Here is a 9,630-nt window from a genome sequence, read left to right as displayed (position 1 = left end):
CCATAAGTACTGCTCAAAAACAGGATGAGGTATGGGAGATCTGGTCCTTGTATAAAACTACTAATTTCACAATATCTGACTTTAAGAATTCTACACGCAGCAATGATATTGGCCCCAAATCTCAGCCCTAGAAAACTGGGCTGTCTTCTGAAGGAAGTATTTGGAGTTCTTTTGGGCCTCTGGGCTAAGCTACATAAAAGCAAGCTGAAGAAGTACTTGGTCTCCTTCCATGAAAGGTGACATAATTCAGTATAAGGAAATAAACATAAGGGGAAAGATCTTTGCCTTCAAATCCAGAGAAACAGGTCTAAACCATCTGCTCATGGCTTTCCCCTGGACCTTACTCTGGTTCCTCCCCCTTGGATCTTGGTTAGGGCACAATATAAGGGCACTTCCTTCCTGGCTGGTCTCTTAACAACCCGTCCCAGGGCTGGCAAAAGTGAGTCATTAAAGGGTGAATGAATGCAATCAGAGATCACCCTGTGGGAAATGGAGCTTCTAACTCTGGCTCTGGCTACAATTAAGGCAGAGATGACTCACCACAGGTAAGCTCCATCCACTTCTGCAGAAGGCTGACTCCTGCATCTCAGTGGGAGTGATGCATCTGAAAGGGTTTCCCCCAGAGAAGTCTGAGTCACAGCTAAAGGAAGACTGTGCTTTTGGCTAACTTGAAATAGGAAAAAACCATAAGAACTTCACGTTGTGGAATTAGGTATATTTAAAGATAAATGAATCAGATCTTAAAATAAATCTTCCGAAAAAGTAGGCGAACTCTGGTTTTACTCATGTATCTTATACCAGAGTTCTTTGGATCCCTGAATTTTCTTTGAACACCATACCTGTGAACTCAGCCCACTACCAATTCTCGTGGGTGTCAGGCTCATCAAAGCTCTGTTATTTTCTCAAATTTGGAAAGGAAATAGGAGGCAGGTTTTCCTCACAGCATGGATTTTAAATTTCTTAGGTATAATCCATTTCCACCAAAGATTTCTCTCTTTAGTTTCTTATGGTCTCTCTTTGAGAGATTTTTTTTTTTTTTTTGAAGGCTGCATATTGATGCAGGTCACATTCAAGTAACACATTTTAGAAGTTCACAGTAAAGTTTACATATTAGGGAGCTCTGTGATTTTCCCAGCTCAGTCCTTAGGCTCCATTATCTTGTCTTATTTCATTTATGTCTCCACAAACATCCAGATGAAAAGTGGGTCTCAGGAAATAACTGCCAGCATTGGAAACCAATTCACCAACCAACCAATCCAAAGCTGTTGTTTGAAACTTAAAAATGTAGAATAAAGCTTGGTACCAAGTGAAAGGCACATATGGAGCTCTTCAGTCCTAGGAAGATTTGACTTAAGAATAATGCAAAGTGTAAATTGAAAGATAAAAACCATATGATTATCTCAATAGATGCAGAGAAAGCCTTTGACAAAATTCAACACTCATTTATGATTAAAACTCTCCAAAAAGCAGGAATAGAAGGAACATACCTCAACATAATAAAAGCTATATATGACAAACCCACAGCAAGCATCACCCTCAATGGTGAAAAATTGAAAGCATTTCCCCTGAAATCAGGAACAAGACAAGGGTGCCCACTCTCACCACTACTGTTCAACATAGTGTTGGAAGTTTTGGCCACAGCAATCAGAGCAGAAAAAGAAGTAAAAGGAATCCAGATAGGAAAAGAAGAAGTGAAACTCTCACTGTTTGCAGATGACATGATCCTCTATATAGAAAACCCTAAAGACTCTACCAGAAAATTACTAGAACTAATCAATGAATATAGTAAAGTTGCAGGATATAAAATTAACACACAGAAATCCCTTGCATTCCTATATACTAACAATGAAAAAACAGAAAGAGAAATTAAGGAAACAATACCATTCACCATTGCAACAAAAAGAATAAAATACTTAGGAGTATATCTACCTAAAGAAACAAAAGACCTATACATAGAAAACTATAAAACACTGATGAAAGAAATCAAAGAGGACACAAACAGATGGAGAAACATACCGTGTTCATGGATTGGAAGAATCAATATTATCAAAATGGCTATTCTACCCAAAGCAATCTATAGATTCAATGCAATCCCTATCAAGCTACCAACGGTATTTTTCACAGAACTAGACCAAAGAATTTCACAATTTGTATGGAAATACAAAAAACCTCGAATAGCCAAAGTAATCTTGAAAAAGAAGAATGGAACTGGAGGAATCAACCTGCCTGACTTCAGACTCTACTACAAAGCCACAGTCATCAAGACAGTGTGGTACTGGCACAAAGACAGAAGTATAGACCAATGGAACAGAATAGAAAGCCCAGAGATAAATCCACGAACCTATGGACACCTTATCTTTGACAAAGGAGGCAAGGATATACAATGGAAAAAAGACAACCTCTTTAACAAGTGGTGCTGGGAAAACTGGTCAACCACTTGCAAAAGAATGAAACTAGAACACTTTCTAACACCATACACAAAAATAAACTCAAAATGGATTAAAGATCTAAATGTAAGACCAGAAACTATAAAACTCCTAGAGGAGAACATAGGCAAAACACTCTCCGACATAAATCACAGCAAGATCCTCTATGACCCACCTCCCAGAATATTGGAAATAAAAGCAAAACTAAACAAATGGGATCTAATGAAACTTAAAAGCTTTTGCACTACAAAAGAAACTATAAGTAAGGTGAAAAGACAGCCGTCAGATTGGGAGAAAATAATAGCAAATGAAGAAACAGACAAAGGATTAATCTCAAAAATATACAAGCAACTCCTGCAGCTCAATTCCAGAAAAATAAATGACCCAATCAAAAAATGGGCCAGAGAACTAAACAGACATTTCTCCAAAGAAGACATACAGATGGCTAACAAACACATGAAAAGGTGCTCAACATCACTCATTATTAGAGAAATGCAAATCAAAACCACAATGAGGTACCATTACACACCAGTCAGGATGGCTGCTATCCAAAAGTCTACAAGCAATAAATGCTGGAGAGGCTGTGGAGAAAAGGGAACCCTCTTACACTGTTGGTGGGAATGCAAACTAGTACAGCCACTATGGAAAACAGTGTGGAGATTCCTTAAAAAACTGGAAATAGAACTGCCATATGACCCAGCAATACCACTTCTGGGCATACACACTGAGGAAACCAGATCTGAAAGAGACACGTGCACCCCAATGTTCATCGCAGCACTGTTTATAATAGCCAGGACATGGAAGCAACCTAGATGCCCATCAGCAGATGAATGGATAAGGAAGCTGTGGTACATATACACCATGGAATTTTACTCAGCCGTCAAAAAGAATTCATTTGAACCAGTCCTAATGAGATGGATGAAACTGGAGCCCCTTATACAGAGTGAAGTAAGCCAGAAAGATAAAGAACATTACAGCATACTAACACATATATATGGAATTTAGAAAGATGGTAACGATAACCCTATATGCAAAACAGAAAAAGAGACACAGAAATACAGAACAGACTTTTGAACTCTGTGGGAGAAGGTGAGGGTGGGATGTTTCAAAAGAATAGCATGTATACTATCTATGGTGAAACAGATCACCAGCCCAGGTGGGATGCATGAGACAAGTGCTCCGGCCTGGTGCACTGGGAAGACCCAGAGGAATCGGGTGGAGAGGGAGATGGGAGGGGGGATCGGGATGGGGAATAAGTGTAAATCTATGGCTGATTCATATCAATGTATGACAAAACCCACTGAAATGTTGTGAAGTAATTAGCCTCCAACTAATAAAAAAATTAAAAAAAAAAAAGAATAATGCAAAGTGTAAATCATTTAATTAGGTCCATTTTAATAAAGTGTACAGAAGTTTACAACTCAAACAATTATCCATAAAAACTATCAGATACATAAGATAGACCACACGAAGGGTGCAATAACATAAATCCAAGAGTCTGCAAAAAAGAGGTATTGCAAAAACTGTTAAGATTGACTCTATAAATGTCTCTTTCCCTTTCCCATGTTCACAGTCCTTGAGATTGCATGCACATACTGTTTTCTGAGGTCTAATGACCTCAATATTCTCACAGTTGGATTGACCTCCTCATTCAGTCAACTCAAAATGTAGTCAGTAAAGGGAGTTCACCTCTTCTTCCAGGAATGAGCATGGTCCTTGGCCTGTATTCCGTTTCTGTCTCCTAACAAATGACGTTAAATGTTCCCTATGAATTTCAAAGTAACATCTTACAGGCCTCTAATGTTCTAGTCACTACTGCCCTCCCAATACCACACATGAACGAAGTGTTTAGGTCAAACGCTCTTGAGTTTCATCCCTGTGGACGAGAAAAGCATGCTTACTGTGGAAATGAGTCTAAAGCAGCGGCTGCTTTCTCTCCCCTTCATCTAGAACAACTCCAGTTCTAGCTTAGAAAGTTTTAGGTAAACAGCACTGAATTTACTCAATTCAAACACCTACTGTCACCTCTTGGTATTCTTTGGATGCCTTCATCAGGAGGTCTTTAACACCATGGCAGAAAGCATGAGGATACACACATGACACACTCCACGCACACTCCTCAAATAGGAGTCTTTGGTAGACTCAGAGTACAACTGATTTGCCATTTCAGAATGGAAAGGTGATATTGTCTTCTCTCACCCCCAAAGTCTCACTTTAACTGATATTGGGGAAAAAAACATTTCTCCAATTCCTCACCAAAAGGAATCACACAGATCCCTCTAACGTTGTACATATGGTTCTCTTATAATGCAATGTAGATAACATTGACTTGATTTCAAGAACAAAACATTGCTATTATAAACTCAAGGTACTGTCACTCATATTGAGATTGCTGAGAAGTAGCTCAGACTAAATTTCTTATGGAATTACAAATTACATTTTACAAGCTGTTCTAGAGTTCTTCATGCATAAACTTGCCCCTGCGTCCTAGGAGAGCATGGGGCTTTTGAGTTGTGTCTCTGAAGAGTAAGGCTGGGCTTCTGCCAACCTTCCTTCTAGTCCATAAGATATGGGGAAGGTGAACCATTTCATTTTTATTTGGAATTATTCCAGTGTGGTATCACAGGCTAGGCTAAAATTTAAGAAAAAGCTGTTTACAGGAAAAAGGAAGGTAAATAAAAATCAACATGATCCTTCAGTCTTCTCTTTCATTCCCCACTTATTGGTATGGTTATAATAGGGGAATGTCAAATGAGGACATGAGCAAGCAAGGTAAAGCCACAGACTTGCAGCAGCAGAGAAAAACCAGAAAAGACTTGGGTCTGTCAGTTTAAGGATGGGATCTTGGGCATCACATGTAGGAGGCCTGATTCCTAATAAAGATCAATATTCTCACAGTTGGATTGACATCCTCATGAGGCTAGCAGGACCATAAGTCAGACAGCAGGAGGCATCCTGGCAATTGAGACACTGTCAGTGTGAATTCCCACATCAAAGGTGAGCAGCTAAGTTGTTTTCAACAACCTAGTGAATTTATCTCATAGTGAAAGAACACAAAAACAATCCCCAACCAGATACTACTTTTTATTTTCAAGCATTTTGAAATTTTCCGTTAAGTGAACTTCACAAGTTTGCAAGTGTTCTGCTGGTTAAAACCAACCAATCAACAAACATAGTTGACAGTCATTTGGAAACTAAGAATTTAAACTTATGATTCTATTTAAAATCTTCATGTTTACTCCAGAAGGCAGGATTGGAGATTCTGAACTCAGGAATGGCTGTGAACACCTAGAAGGTGCCCCCATCTCCTTAGAAGGTCTTTTCAGTGACTCTCCTATGTACCTTTCATCAGAATAATCTGAGTTCATATACAACTGCATCTGTGCGACCCGCAGCCATTCCAAAGCTGACTAGCCAGTGTTCTCCAATTTCAAATCCAAAGACACAGCAGAGAATAACATTTTTCCTTATTAAAGGGACCCAAGGGGCTCCAACTTAAGTAGTATCCTTCCTGCTAGAGAGTGAGATCGATCTCAGTCTTCTCTGGTTTCCTATAATAAAATTTTCTATTTGATACAATGCATACATATTATATAACCTGCATTTTGGAGACTTTTCATTATGGAAACAAATACAGCATGAGTGAATTTCTATTGCCAGATCACTCTGTGATTACACCTATCTTAAAGAAACTGAAATCTGCTACTTTATGAGTCAGTGAAATGTCCACCAAATAGATGAAAACAATGATGTACATGTATTCTAAAACTTACTAAATAATGGGTCAATAATATATTGGTATTTTTCTTAAAAGTTCAGAAAGAAATCTTGGTTGCCTGGTTACACGCAGACCTAATATGGGAGTGTAGATACGTACACATCAGTCCACACATTCGAGATTTTCAACTCAACAATGAGTGAGCCCAAAATGAAAAAGAATTTGTGGCCAAGATATCATTGAATCCTGTCCAGCACCTGCTTTAGCATCAAATTCTGTTCATTTTCCATTTTCCAATCTAATAAGTATTTGAAGCTAAAGGGCTCTCGGTGTGAGCCTGGTGGCTCAGCCAGTAAAGAATTCGCCTGTAATGCAGGAGATGGAAGAAATGTGGGTTCAATCCCTGGGTCGGGAAGATCCCCTGGAAAAAGAAATGGCAACCCACTCTTGCCTGGAGAATCCCATGGACAGAGGAGCCTGGTGGGCTCCAGTCAGGGGTTGCAAAGAGTCGGACACGACACGACTGAGTGACTAAGCACACAGGCAAGTGTGGGCCTAAGAAACAGATACGCTTAACATCTTTCACCACACATAAGATAACTTCATTAATTCAATCGTGTGTGTTAGTTGATTGATGTGGACTCTTTAAGAGTTCATCAGTGCATGCTGTGGGTCAATGTTTTATCTCTAAACATATTGTGGCTCACTGCACTCCACTGAAATGAAAGGTCACAGGTTCCTTTCTGTATTCTGTATCCTATGTGTAATGCATATAACACAGAAAACAAACTAAAACAAGGACTGCAGTATTTTGTTGACTATATGTTTTCTTTTTCTCTTTAATGTTAGCTCCCTGTAGTTGTTGGAAACATGCATTTGCTACTTAATTCAAAGCACCCTGAGCACTCCTGATTTCGTAAAGCTAAATTTCCCAGATTTCCAGATTCAGGATGGCCTCTGGTAAGAATATTTTATCTTTTTTTTTTTTTTTAGAATATTTTATCTTTATTTTTAAAATTTTATTATTTTTTTTTTTTGCCCACACTGTGTGGCATGCAGGAGCTTAGCTCTCCATTCAGGGATGCAACCTGTACCCGCTTGCATTGGGAGCAGAGTCTCAACCACAAGACCACCAGGAAAGTCCCAAGAACACTTTCTCTCTAAATGATGCATTTACCCTATATGATCCAAAGACGATCAGCACAGAATTCATTAGTTATTCACTAATAATTGTGATCCAATAATCCAAAAATTTTAATGCATCATTAAGGACACAAAAGTAATTTGCATGTGTCTATATTCATTTCTTGCTCAAAAAAGGTATTTATAGAGTCTCCACCCAGCATAGGTCTCTAGCAAGAATAAAATAAAAAAGGATTACGAGCTCAACTTAACAAATGATTCAATTATGTAATAAGATCACTATAATTTTATTGATTTCATCTTGAGAACAAAAATGATCAGGAGGAATTGATCAAAAAACCAAAGGAAAGTCTTTTCACAGGGCTGTTACAGAGGTAATCCTGAGTAGTTTGAAAGGGTGAATTAGAATGACCTTCTACTTTAAGAGTTTCTAGGATGAACCTTCCTTGAATATTCCCATCCTTTTCACTCCAGAACAGTATGAAAAGGCAAAAAGATAGGACACTGAAAGGTGAACTCTCCAGATCAGTGGAGAAATAGCTCCAGAAAGAATGAAGAGGTGGAGCCAAAGCAAAAACAACACTCAGATGTGGATGTGACTGGTGATGGAAGTAAAGTCTGATGCTGTAAAGAGCAATATTGCATAGGAACCTGGTATCTGAGGTCCATGAATCAAGGCATATTGGAAGCGGTCAAACAGGAGATGGCAAGAGTGAACATCGACATTTTACGAATCAGCGAACTAAAATGGACTGGAAAGGGTGAATTTAACTCAGATGACCATTATACCTACCACTGTGGGCAAGAATCCCTTAGAAGAAATGGAGTAGCCATCATAGTCAAGAAAAGAGTCCGAAATGCAGTACTTGGATGCAATCTCAAAAACGACAGAATGATCTCTGTTCGTTTCCAAGGCAAACCATTCAATATCACAGTAATCCGAGTCAATGCCCCGACCAGTAATGCCGAAGAAGCTGAAGTTGAATGGTTCTATGAAGACCTACAAGACCTAGAACTAACACCCAAAAAGATGTTCTTTTCATTTATAGGGGACTGGAATGCAAAAGTAGGAAGCCAAGAAATACCTCGAGAAATACCTGCAAAAAGGTAAAATAGTTGTCTGAGGAGGGCTTACAAATAGCTGAGAAAAGAAGAGAAGAGAAAGGCAAAGAAGAAAAGGAAAGATATACCCATTTGAATGCAGAGTTCCAAAGAATAGCAAGGAGAGGTAAGAAAGTCTTCCTCAGTGATCAATGCAAAGAAATGGAGGAAAACAATAGAATGGGAAAGACTAGAGATCTCTTCAAGAAAATTAGAGATACCAAGGGAACATTTCATGCAAAGATGGGCACAATAAAGGACAGAAATGGTATGGACCTAACAGAAGCAGAAGATATTAAGAAGAGGTGGCAAGAATACACAGAACTGTACAAAAAAGATCTTCATGACCCAGATAATCACAATGGTGTGATCACTCACCTAGAGTCAGACATCCTGGAATACAAAGTCAAGTGGGCCTTAGGAAGCATCACTCCGAACAAATCTAGTGGAGGTGATGGAATTCCAGTTGAGCTATTTCAAATCCTAAAAGACAGTGCTGTGAAAGTGCTATACTCAGTATGCTAGCAAATTTGGAAAACTCAGCAGTGGCCACAGGACTGGAAAAGGTCAGTTTTCATTCCAATCCCAAAGAAAGGCAATGCCAAAGAATGCTCAAACTACCCCACAATGGCACTCATCTCACACGCTAGCAAAGTAATGCTTAAAATTCTCCAAGCCAGGCTTCAACAGTACATGAACCATGAACTTCCAGATGTTCAAGCTGATTTTAGAAAAGGCAGAGGAACCAGAAATCAAATTTCCAACATCTGCTGAATCATCAAAAAAGCAAGAGCTCCAGAAGAACATCTATTTCTGCTTTATTGACTATGCCAAAGCCTTGGACTGTGTGGATCACAATAAACTGTGGAAAATTCTGAAAGAGATGGGAATACCAGACCACCTGACCTGCCTCTTAAGAAACCTGTATGCAGGTCAGGAAGCAACAGTTAGAACTGGACATGGAACAACAGACTGGTTCCAAATAGGAAAAGGAGTACATCAAGGCTGTATATTGTCACCCTGCTTATTTAACTTATATGCAGAGTACATCATGAGAAATGCTGGACTGGATGAAGCACAAGCTGGAATCAAGACAGCTGGCAGAAATATCAATAACCTCAGATATGCAGATGACACCACACTTATGGCAGAAAGAGAAGAAGAATTAAAGAGCCTCTTGATGAAAGTGAAAAAGAAGAGTGAAAAAGTTGGCTTAAAACTCAACATTCAGAAAACTAAGAT

This window comes from Cervus elaphus, chromosome 11, assembly GCF_910594005.1.
Source record: "Cervus elaphus chromosome 11, mCerEla1.1, whole genome shotgun sequence".
NCBI lineage: Eukaryota > Metazoa > Chordata > Mammalia > Artiodactyla > Cervidae > Cervus > Cervus elaphus.
The sequence above is the reverse complement of the archived record's forward strand: the minus strand, read 5'-3'. Positions refer to the sequence as shown.